Genomic DNA, 13,019 nt, shown 5'->3' on the forward strand with positions numbered 1-13,019 from the left:
CTGGACTCAAGCCAAAGTCAGAACCACTGCAGTAGCTACCTACCCCCCTCCCCGCACTCCCTCCCTTGTTAATTTGAAATTCAAGGGGCCAAAAAACCCACTGACTTTGCAATAAACATACCTATAGTAACTTGTATATATGAAAATTACTATGGGTACGTTAATCTAGAATTGATGCATTTGAACTTGTTGCAAACTGCTGCAGGTTTCAAGACGGGTATAACAGATGCACATTTTTAAGCAGTATTTTTGTACCTACATTTACATCGTACAAACTATGCATGGTATTTGTCCAGAGTCAAAAAAACTCATGACTTTTTATTTATTGGGCTGGGACCCAGCAGTCAACAGTATTTCATGCCACGGTGACCCCGCATCCCAATGCTGCTCAGTATGTGTGTGTACTCTAGATACCCACTGCAAAGGATCAACATGCTAACTAGCCTCCCACTCATGACTGGAACCAGGTATTCTTGTCATGAGTCTTGGGACCCTCCAAAAATTTATATGCAGATGAGGTGCAGGGCAACCTGGTCCATTTCTATCCCATAAGGGACCAGGGCCACACTAATCACATGAGAAAAGCTGAGAGAGGGAGTGAGAGCCTCTCTGCTACATACAAGTTTGGTAATGTTTCCTAGATATTTAGGGGTGGTGAAGAAAAAGGAACCATTGGAAATGGGAAAGGAAGGCACTGCTCAGGTGTGGGAGTGAAGAGGAAGTTGAAATGTATTTGATGATTTGGTTTACCATGACTTGGAAAAAGAAAAGGTGGTGCTGAGGGTGAATGAACACAATAAGCACTATATTTTATTCAGACAGGCTGTACTAACCTAGACATGTGGTAGGTTCCCACTGGTGTGTTTGCCCAATGTAGGCCAGGTGTTTTTTTTATGGGCATGTTCAGCCTGGGCTTCATTAAATCTGCTTTCTGGTTTCTATGATTGAACACATGCTACTTCTAGCAGCACTTTATTGATAGAAAATGTATTTAAAGGGGAGGTTGGGGTGGTTTGCTGGCATGAGAATATAACGCCAGGTGCTTTTTTCCCCATGCTGACTGGGGGAAAAACCTCATCTTATATTTGACGAGTAAATATGGTATTTTCACCCCCCTATGTAATAAAATTAATTAAATAGGAGTTGATCATCTTAGAACTAGACTGCTCTGCTGTGTACTTTCATTTATCAATCCCAACATCACCTTGTGTGTGGCTGCTTTCAAATCAGCTCTCTGCCACTGTATATTGCAGGATGGTATTACTTCACATGCTGAGATGCACACACTCTCATACCCTTGCATTTGTCAACAGTGATTTTTATTTGACTCACGCTGGCCCAATTTTCTAAACTCTCCTAGATCTTCTGCAGTTTTACTTTACTCTCCACAGGTTTACAATCCCTAAAACAGCAGCAAGTATGATTAGTGTATGATTTAGCCTTTATAGCAGGCCATTTATAAAGACATCAAATAGTACTGACCTGAAAGTTATCCTTTAAATGTTTCTTAGATTTGTTTTCTTTGGGTTACTTGACTTCTCTGTAAAATGCAGGAATCTGACAGCAAGAGAGAGAGCAATCTTCTTCCCATTTCTTATTTGTATCAAATACACCTTTTGGAGGGAGGATTTCATTTCAATTTCTAAGGTTAGACTATTAATGAAGTGAAATTCTTAAAATAGTAAAATTCAGATGGTACATTTACATTTTCTTAATGAAGGTCTCATTGCGAAATTCTCCATAAAATAATTATGGAGAAGCAACAATGCCCTTCATCAACTCTCAGCTGTTTTAATTAGTTTATATACACCTGTGTTTTTCTTTAGCTAGAACTTTGCCCACCTGACATGAGGTTATTCACAACAAATGATAACAGTGAAAAAGATACTTGTACAAAGAAATTTGTGCCATGTTAACACACCTGACTATAAAAAGGAGGACAAAAAAGAAGAAATATTCACATTTTAAGAATTAATTTTATGATTGTAAAAGCAATAGGTCTGTTCACTATCCATGTTACTATGCACTAGGGCTGTGCAAAATTTCGATGTCTGTTTTGTTTCGACTCATTTCAAAGTTGAAACAGCAAAATTTAAATGAAACAAAAACCGTTGAAATAGCCATGAAACAAAATGAGGCCAGTTGAAACGTTTCAAAAGTCCAGCTGGGCTGACTTTCCATTCCTGGTGCAAGTCCGGCATGGGCGGGGAGGTAGCCCAGCTGATCTGGCGTGATCTGGGGAGTCAGCCCAACTCAGGTTCCTTTCCCCAGCCCCATAGTCTGGCGAAACAGTTGAAACAGTGAGGCTGCTTCGACTGAAAATTTTATTCAGTACAAAACACTGTTCTGTCCGGACCCTGAAACTGAAGTTGGAACAGAACAGTGCCATTTTGCACAGCCCTACTATGCATCATGACTTTGATCATGACTTTGTTGCAGAGCAATCAGCAAACATTTGGGAATTTCTGGAGTTGACGTGTAGTAACAGAAAATAAGACATTTTGCTCCCTGTGTGATTCTTTCCTATCCCAGACCAGTGCACTTCTCATTTCCTAATCCTGTCAATGAATTTTCACTATTTGATGGCCATTAAGGAAAAAAAGTCAATTTTGCCAAAGTATAAAATTCCCAAGATTTTTTAAATGTCCTCATTCTGCTTTAATGTGTACAAAGCTAAATGGGGAAAAAGAGACTATATCAATCTAGCTGCCAGTCTGTGATCATCGGACTTCGAGTATCTGCTCTCAAGCAGCCTTTGTCTGGGTGGTGGGCGTTGAGCGTTCTCTGGGCTCACATCTTTGGCCGAACAGATGTCTCCTCCACAACTCGCCTTCCCCGCTCTCGTCTGCCATGACTCGTTGGTTCCTCAGTGGACGGGGTTGGTAGTCTGGTTTGCTCGGTGGCCCATGGTTCACCCGGCGGTCGTTCACGGAGCTCTGCCACCCCTGCACCCCGGCTTCACTTCACCTCGTGTGCGTTGTTCCCCGTTGGCCTCGGCCCCTCCTATGGAGTTGCGCCCTTCTGTTGGCCACCCACTATGGCTCCTTGCCAACGTGGGACCTGTTCTCTCCACTCTGTCCCTACCCCACCTTCCTTCTTCCCTCCAGGCCCTTCTCCCAGGGAAACAGAAAAGAAAATCTCCAAGGCTCTCCCCTTGACCCCAGTACTCAGGGAAACTCAAAAGGCCATCCCCTCCTCAACCCCTTCACACAGGGAAACAAAGACAAATTATCAAAGGAACCCTAAACTCAGGGCTGCTCCTTGGTGTGACTACACCACACTTCTACCCTTTTCTTTCCCCGTTCTAGCTCGGGGATGCTCTTCCTGTCATCAGTCGTCCCTGGGATTTCTTCCCTCTCCACCACTGACCTGGACAAAAATGGCAGAGATACCCGCCGCGATTGTTACCATCCCAGGGCTCCTCTTGGGGTCCATCCCTCCGGCATGGTTCACCGGTCACCCTGGTCGCTCCAACACTCCCATCTGGGATCCTGCCGAGCCTCTGGTGCATCCCTGGGTCCTTGTCTGGGTCCAGGGTCCCTGCTGCTTGACAGCTTCCCGTCCCTGGCTCTCAGCGGCTCACTGGGTTCTGTGAGACCTGTGGTGGAGGTCTCCTACCTTCCCTGGGCCAGCTGGGGTCCTTTCCCCCTGCCTCTCTCTCCCCCTTTCTCCTCCATGGCATGAGCACAGGATCTTCCTTCTGCCTCTGCTGTGCTGTACCTCCTGCTGTAGGTAAATGCTTGCTTTTATCTTTTGTATGTCCCTTCCTGGGACACAGTCAATGAAAGTTAGGAAAATGGAACAAATGAATGCTCTGATTACAGGGGATCAAGACCAAAATCACAGTCAAGAGAACAAATAAACAAATTATCTCAGACTGCTGAATTACCCAGACCTGCAGAAACTGCCTTGCATAATAAAGCATCCTACTCTAAATCGTCCCACAGAAGTCAGTGAAACTACACACAAGGTATGCATTCATTGCGGGTAAGGATATTAGAATCTGGCGTTCTTTGTGCAGCAACTTAAAACAGAATCTTGGAATCATAGGTGTGTATGAAAGGGACCTCAAGAAGTCTTTTACTTCAACCCCCTCCTCAAGGCAGGATTTACCCCATCTAAACCATCCTATACATGCATTTGTCTAACATATTCTTAATTGTATTAACAACCCACTCATACTACCAGGCACAATGCCTCAAAACATGAAGTGGATATGCACTTTGGTGTGGTGCTTGTTGTACCACTTGGGGCAAAATAACCCTGCCTGGCTCATCCTGGATCTGCAGCTGGGGGAGCTAGAGCCTGAGGTCAGCACCTGTGCAAGCCCCAGCAGTATTAAAAGCTGCCCTGTCCTGGCCGTATCAATACAAAAAGCTGCCCTGGCAAGCAGCTCGGGGCTACTCATTCTCAGGAACTTCTGGGGCCTGAACAACTGGTACCTGGGGACACACAAGGAGTACCTTGTGCCAGCCGGACTGTTGAAGCAGCCCTGAGAGTTTCCTGCACCCTCTACCCACTGCAGCAGTCTGGCAGTGGGGGCTGCTGCCTGACTATAACCTGCTGCCACCTGTGACAGCATGTGGCCCCAAGGCTGTGCGCCTGCCAGACCTGAATGGGGACTGCACAGTCAGTAGAGGCATCTGCCCTTCTGGGCTAGCTGCCAGTGGGTATGGCTGCAGAGTTGGCCTTTGTGCGGCACTACTGCCATGTGTGACCCTGCCTGGCCATCTGGCCCAGCCACACCCCCAATTACCAGAATGGAGCCGAGGTCCAGCTCCCTGCGGCTGGCATGCTGCCTGCCATGCACAGGGGCTGGGGAATGGACCAGGGGGCTGGGGGAGTGAAAGGGGCAGCTGGGGGTGCGAGTGGGGGCGGGACCAGGCAGGAGGTCCCCCCATGGTCCTGTCCCCCTCCTCTACCCCCTCAACCCTTACCTGGCACAGACCCCAGGTCCCTGAAGCCTGCACACTGCTTGCCCTGCACAGGTAAGAAGTGTGCTTCAGCACTGGGACAAGGGCCAGCCATAGAGATGCTCTGCCTGGCTGACAGAGTGGCTCAGTGGAGAACCCAAGTCTCCGCTTCCTCAGGGTATGGCCCCAATTTTTTTCCCCAGGGTATTTTTTGACACACTGCAAATATACAGCATGGGGAATGGTTTTTTTTGTTCCTGCACATGCCTCTTGCAGCATCTCAAAGGGCTTTGAGATACTGCGAGAGGCAGGTGTGTCCTCATCCAAGGGATGCAAGGAAATGGGTGCAACAGACTTGCTTTAAAAGAGTTATGTGCACAGGTCCAGATTTTCCATTTGCCATGGAAAAACATGGTAAAACTTGGATTTTCACCTTTGAAGGAGAAAAGGTTGGGAAATGGTGGGTTTCCCTTTAAAGCCTGGCAGAGTTCCAGCCTGCAAGGGGCTAGGAGGAGAAGGGTGATCAGGCAGGGGGTGCCATGTGCATGTGCATGTGCATGTACACATGCACATGGTTGCCAGGTAGCCTGCAGAGCAGCTCCCTGCAGGTAAGTCTGGTGGTGGGGGATGGGAAGAAAGGGGGGAATGGAAGCCTCCATAGTGAAGGACGGAGCTGGGCAGGGTTGGGGCTGGGGCTGCTGCTCAGCTGCAGCAGTACGTGGGGCTTGGGGCCCGGGGTTCGACTATGCGGCCACAGGGCCCAGGCAGGGAGTGGGACAGAGCCGTGGGCAGCTTATCCAGGAGGCGGGGGTGGTGGCTCCCTGTGTGCACTCCTGGGGTGGGCATGGGGGGCCCCCCAGATTTGTGCATGGGGTGGAGGTGGCCTTCCCGTTGGTTTCAGGTTCCCTTCCCTGTTTCTCTCCTCCTGGGACCTCTGCAGCCTAGGGGGTGAGACCTGGTACAGCAGGGAAGACTGGGCTGGATGGAGAATCTTGGTGCCACCGCTGTGAGCCCTGTACCACCATAGCAAAGCACCCCATTACTGTCTGGCAGCAGCGGGGGTGGTGGAATGGAGTTGTGCTCCTTGCTGCTGCCAGGTGGGCAGGGGGCACTTTGCCATGGTGACATAGAGCTCCCAGTGGTGGCACTAAGCATTCTGGCCTGGACTCATTCTGCCCTGCCATGCAGGGTCCTGCCTGCTGGGCTGTGGAGGCCCCAAGGGAAAGGCTGGGAGGGTGAGGAGCCCTAAGCCTGCAGCAGGCAGCCTGCATCTGCCCACCACAGGCTCCACTCTGGCCATGCCACTCATGGGGGGTGGGAGCTGGGCTCCATGCTCTACTCTGCTGCAGTAGCTGCCACCTCCCACAGGCAGCATCCAGGACTCGGGCACTGTAGTGGTGGGGCAGGGAGCTGTAGACTCAGGCAGCTGGGGGCCCCTTCTGGCAGGGCTGGGGGGTAGGGCAGGGGACTGTAGGTGGGGAGTGATGGGCACCAGCAGTGTTGGGGGCTGTGAGTGCGGACTGAGGGGCAGTGGCATGGGCAGGGCACTGGCATATCAGGGCTGCTCAGCACCACAAAGCAGTGGGGTAGGGACAGCTGCAGTTGGACCTGCATCCTGGTGAGTGAAGGGGGCTGGGGGAGCTCTGATTTTCTATGATAAATAACCAAAAATCAAGTGCCAAATTTTTAGGTATTTAGAATTATATTGATCACTATTATAGTGATTTGAGGCACTGGCAGGCTTCCAAATTGCTTTAAAATTGTAAATATGTCAATAAGATACTGTGTTCAACTGATACCTTTTATATACATATATATATATATATGGCATTTCATCCTAATCACAGAAAAACATGGATTTGGGGGGTTTTAACCAGAGAACTTGCAGGGGTAGGGGTCGGGGGTGGTGTTAATCAGAGAATTTCTGATTTTTAAACAGAGAAAACCAGGATCCCTCATTATGTGCATGATCAAAAGCTTCTTGTGGTAAGGGAAGAGACCAAACTTTGAAACAGAAATATTAAAATAAGGGCTATTTTTTGAAAACAACACTATTTCACCAAACACTGACCTTCACCACTGAATCTCTCTCTTAAGAGTCATTTCCTACCTGGACATCTTTTCTAGTTTAACCCTTCCCCAAACACAAAAACTGGCTATATTCACCCAAAAGTAGGCTAATTAATTACAAAATTGAATCTTTACAGTAAAAAAGTTTGTGAAGGGGCTAATACATGGATGTGATGGGAGACACGCTCAGGGCCGAGTCTCATGCTGGCCCACCCACCTGTTTCTATGGGGTAGCCTAAATAGTCTTGCCTGCCATGACTTTGCTGTTCCCATAAACTGGTTGTATAATGTGGGAGGCTGCCCATTCCCAGCCGTGATGCCAGGGGCCACTATCTATGGCTCTCCTACACTGTAGCCCATGGCTCCCCTACACCATAGCCCATGCCTCACAGATAGCATCCAGATTAGGATTACTCCTTTGTCTGACACCGGAACAAACCCAGTCCAAAGCTGGGCTCCATTCATCCTCATATTCACTCCCCACCACCCCCCCAGTCCCCTCACAGGGGCCTCTAGTATAATGCCTATTACTGGGCCACATTCCACTGCCCTTGCTCCTCATGAGCGACCCCTCTTGGGCCATCAGGCTTTGCTACTTGCATGCTGTCCACACCTTAGATTCCTGCAGTTCCTCTAGTCTTTGTGGACCAGCCTTGTGCCAAACCCTCGGCTGATTCTGCCCAAAGCCTCTCACCGAACAACTCTATACCATACCCCACCTTGGGGTCTCCTCCTCATACTTCCAACTAGCTTGTAACAGGGCTGGCCCTTGCGCTGGCCTTCAGGCTTACTCCAGTTTGGCCCTACTCAGCAAATCCCTGGGACTGTCCCTCAGGCCTACTCCCTGTTCAGCCCTCACACACACAGCCATTCAGGCCTACTCACAATTCAGCCCTACACTGTGCAGGGTCTCACACTACGCTCCCCATGCTACCCGCTCTGGGATTTCCGGGATCTCACATTTCTGCTGGGATCAGGCAACTACACATGAGTATACCTGGCCCCATTACTCCCAGAGCTCTCATGATTACCCACTCATGGCCATGAATTCACCATCCAGTGCAGGGTGTCAAAGGCCTGCAGCAAGGCAGTAGCCCTAGACTTTAAGAGAGCCAACTTCAATGAGTTGAGATTAGTGGGAGAGGTGCTGGGTTCCTTGAGGGTAGGGGAACTCAATGCCCAAGATGAGTGGTCATTCCTTAAGGAGATGATACTCAGAGCCCAAGGGATGACAATCTCAACAAGAAGCAAAGAGGGCAAGAGTGCCCAAAAGCTCCCCAGGCTCACCAAGGGCATTCGTGAATGCCTGATTGCCAAAAAGGAGGCATACACGTGGTGGAAGGGAGGGTCTATCTCCAAACAGGAGTATACCTCCACTGCTCGGGTCTGTAGGGGGGCTGTTAGAAAAGTTAAGGCAGATACGGAGCTAGGGCTAGGGTCAAGGATCAAAGATAATAAAAATTCCTTTTTTAAATATATAGGGAGAATGAAGAAGGCACCGGGTAATGTGGGGCTCCTGCAGGATATGCTTGGCAATCTGGTGGTTGCACCAGAGGAGAAAGCAGACCTCTTTAACAAATGCTTTGCCTCTATTTTCTTGTGCAGGGACTGGGACTCCCCTACCGAGATTCAAGACGGACTCAGGAGAAATGCTGCCAGGCCTAAGGTCAGGGAGGACCAGGTTAGAGAGCTTCTGGAGAGGCTGGATGTATTCAAATCAGCAGGTCCAGATGCTCTCCACCCCAGGGTGTTGAGGGCAGGGGTTATTGCAGGGCTCCTGGCATGGCTTTATGAGCACTCGTGGTGCTCTGGCCAGGTGCCAGATGACTGGAAGAAAGCCAACGTGGTCCCCATTTTTAAAAAAGGGAAGGGGGGGACCCAGGCAAGTATAGGCCTGTTAGTCTAACTTCAGTCCTGGGGAAACTCTTTCAGAAGGTTATCAAGGAGCACATCTGTGATGGGCCAGCATCAGGGATGATGCTCATGGGCAACCAGAATGGTTTCATTAGGGGCAGGTCTTATCAGATTGCCTTCTACGATCAGGTCACAAAAGCATTGGATGCAGGTGTCACGGTGGATGTAGTCTTTCTGGACTTCAGCAAGGCCTTTGACACGGTCTCCAACCCCATTCTCATTAAAAAAAGTAGGTGACTGTTGCATTGATGCCTACACAGTCAGATGGATTGCAAATTGGTTGAAGGGTTGTACTCAGAGGGTAGTGGTGGACGGGTCATTTTCGACCTGGAGGGAACTGGGCAGTGGAGTCCCACAGGGCTCAGTCCTTGGGCCCGCACTGTTCAATTTCTTTATTAGTGACTTGGACGACGAGGTCAAAAGAAGCCTGTTCAAATTCACTGATGACACCAACATTTGGGGTGAGGTGGGCATGCTAGTAGGGAAGAACAGATTACAGCAGGACCTGGACAGGTTACAGGGGTGGGCTAACACAAATAGGATGGGTTTCAAGTGCAGGGTGCTGCACTTGGGCAGTAGGAACCAGCAGCACACTTATTAGCTGGAAAACTCCTTCCTCAAGAGCACAGTGGCAGAAAGAGATCTTGCAGTCGTTATTGACTCCAAGATGAACGTGGGCCGGCAGTGTGAGGTCACAGTTGGTAGGGCTAACCGTACCTTGTCATGCATTCACAGATGCGTCTCAAGCAGGGCCAAGGAGGTGATCCTCCTCCCCCACACCTAGAGTACTGTGTCCAGTTCTGGGCCCCGCACTTCAGGAGGGATGTGGACAGCACTGAGAGGGTAAAAAGGAGGGCCACCCGCATGATCCAGGGACAGTAGGGCAGACCCTATGAAAAGAGGCTACGGGACCTTAACCTATTCAGCCTTTGCAAGAGAAGGTTGAGGAGGGTCCTGGTGGCTATCTATAAACTCATTAGGGGGGACCAGCAGGGTTTGGGAGAGACCTTGTTCCTCCGAGCGCCCCCTGGAGTAACAAGGAATAACAGCCACAAGTTGTTAGAGAGTAGGTTTAGACTAGACATCCAAAGGCACTATTTCACAGTCAGGGTGGCTAGGATCTGGAACCAACTTCCAAGGGAAGTGGTGATGGCTCCTACCCTGGGGGTCTTTATGAGGAGGCTTGATGTCTACCTGGCTGGGGTCATTTCAGCCCACTTTTCTCTCCTGCCCAGGGCAGGGGGTTGGCTAGAAGATCTACAAGGTCCCTTCTGACCCTACTTCTATGAATCTTTCACCAGGGAGGTAGCTGGCCTGGTATTTCCTGGGGGCTCCCATGCCACTAGAAGCCCCACCAGGCCACACTTTCCCAGCAGGGTGCAGTTTTAGGTCATGCCCAGCACCAAGAGCTGCCTGCTCTTACCTGCTAGATGTTCCATACTGCAGTTCAGCCAGACAATGCCTCTACCTGCTGCCAGCAGCCAACTACTGTCTTTATATAGCTGTGTTCTAAAATGTCTGCTGCAATCAGGCACCTGCTGGCTGCCTGACTCAGCCCTTAAAGTGCCAAACACTCGAAGATGTGCTGCCACAATGGATCACTGTTCACCCATAATTTAGTCATCATTTTTACATCTGGTTTTAGAAAAGAAAAGTCTGTAAATTTGGGATGATTCCATTTCTTTTATAAACCACAACTTCTCCCCTAAATCAATATTCTGTATCTCTAAGTTGTAACAGAGATCCAGAAGGCTTCTGTTACTTGAGAAGAGGACAGTAGCAGGCAGAGCTGGCTACAAGGAAAATAGCCAGCTGGGAGAGGCAGATCTGGGTACTCTGCAATCATCCAACAGGTCTGAACCCTTCTTGGGAAGCACAGGCCCCACTGCAGCAGCCAGGCCAGCAGAAGTAAGTTGCACTGGAGGCTAGTCAGCAAGCCTACTCAGGCAACACCTGTGGCAGCTCAGGAAGTCGCATGACCAAATGGGGTGTGGCTTCCAGCCATATAAACCCAGTGCCTGAGTCCAAGCAGGCAATCTAGTCCTGGAGACTGCAGTGGAAGGAGCTCTAGAGCTATACGCCCTAGCTGGCACTAGTGCCATCTTGAGGGAAGAAAACAGAATACTACTGCTCTGTAGAGGAATGGGATCCAGCATAAAAGGAAGCCTGATGGTACAGACATGTAGCTACTGTTTATATTTGGACCCAGAGCGGGTTAGTTGGTGTTATAGCCAGAGGGCTTTTTTTTTTTTTTTATAGTCTATGGGTTGTTGTGGAAGGGACTAAAATAAGTAAGGAAGTCCCAGCTGGCCCAGAGAGAGAGAGAGAGCAAGCCCAGAGCAGGGTGGAGCTTGGGGCCCAGAGGGCCCAGGGTCTAGACCTGGGCAGACCTTGGGGCCAGAGGGCCCAGAGCAGGGTGGAGATCAGGGTCAGGGGCTGAGCACCCAGGAAGGGCAGAGACAGGACCCTGCAAGAGCTGAAGCAGGCTCAGTGCCTAAAATGGGCCAAGATACGGCCAGGGGCCCAAAGCCTGAGAAGGGTAGAACCAGTGCCTGAGAAGGGTGAGAACTAGAGCTGAGAACCCAAGTTTGATAGGGTAAGACTAAGGCTGGAGCCCGGGAGCCAGGTCCAACACAATGGATTTGAGCTAAGAGGCTCAGCAAGAGAAAAGGGGAAGAGGCCAAGTGGGCTGAGGGCCCAACAAGGGGGACTGATTGGACAGGAAACCTCCTTGATGCATGGGTGTGGTGTAAAGGGGAGGGCAGAGCCACATAATTAACTTTTAAGGCAATGACCACTACCATCTGTGGTCAGCAGTGTAAGATCAGGCTTGGGAAGCTCTGAGGCAGCTTCCCTTTCCTTAAAGTTAATAACATAAGGCATGGCAGGAAAGTGAAGGGGAGAGTGCCCAAAGAGAGTTACAGTAGGCAAGGGCTGAGTGGCCAGCAGAGGGCATCGCCGCTGCCCCTGGGATGAGCGCCTTGTTATAGCCTTAATATTCTGAAGCAGGTATCCTGGGATGCTAATAAATTGAAAGGAACCATAGGCCCCCATCCAGTTCCAACATACCAGGGAGCTTGTATGTGTTGCCTAGTTGTTTCTCTAGGGTTCTCTTCTTTTCTCCTGTCAAAGTACAAAGTACCAAATTAAAACTGACACTTATCGGTAAACATTGAAGAGTGGGGACTTTCTGCACCCCATATTCCTTCCAATGCACCAGGGTAGCAACAGCTATTATCCATGCTACCAATGTACTAGGAACAGTAAATAACAATAAATAGTTTGTACACTAATTGCAAGCAAAAACTATGTTCAAAGGACATCATTCAGTTTGCAAAGCCAATCATTTTGAAGCTGGAAACACCAGAATTTAGGCTGGCTATACAAACTTAATCTGGCTTCCTTGTGCAACTGCATTATACTACGATATTTTAATGTGTTCACAGAATATTTTTCCATTGGATCCTGATTTATTTACTATACAGGATAGATGATACTCACTTATTGAGAAGCTATTAAAAATTTCATTTTATCTTTGTTGTACAGTGTGTGGCCACTATGCTTCACTTGAAGCGTGCTATTCAAACTCCTCTCTGAAAGCAGAATTATTAATTTCCTCATGAGCTTTCTTGATACTCATTGCTACAGAGAAAAGATGTAGTATCCCTCTTCACAGATGGGGATCTAAAGTACAGAGCAATTCAGTTAAATAGTAACAACTACTTTTGGGTGTCCAGTCTGATATACCAAATATATAATTTCTCAGGATATTCAGCATTTTATATCATTTTCTATATTATAGCTGCAGCTTTCACTGACTTTAGCTTCATTTGAAAGGGATTCAACATTTCTGTAACCCAGGCCCCTGCCCTATATTACATATATTAGGCAATTAACTGGTTATTTGCATAATAAATTTAGACCAGCCCCATGTGAAAAGTAAATAATTACACTATAAAAACATCTATCCAGCATTAAAAAGAGCAAACCAGCTACAAAGTTGATGCTTGAAAATGTATAACAGCTGTACAGCTGATTTCTGCTCAGCTTTAATTTAAACATGTGGCGGGACCCTCAAACTCCATGGTGTCAAGTCATCCCCCAGAAAACAAGACAGAAACA

The sequence above is a fragment of the Crocodylus porosus genome, unplaced genomic scaffold (assembly GCF_001723895.1).
Source record: "Crocodylus porosus isolate Cpor-Errol unplaced genomic scaffold, CroPor_comp1, whole genome shotgun sequence".
Classification (NCBI taxonomy): domain Eukaryota; kingdom Metazoa; phylum Chordata; order Crocodylia; family Crocodylidae; genus Crocodylus; species Crocodylus porosus.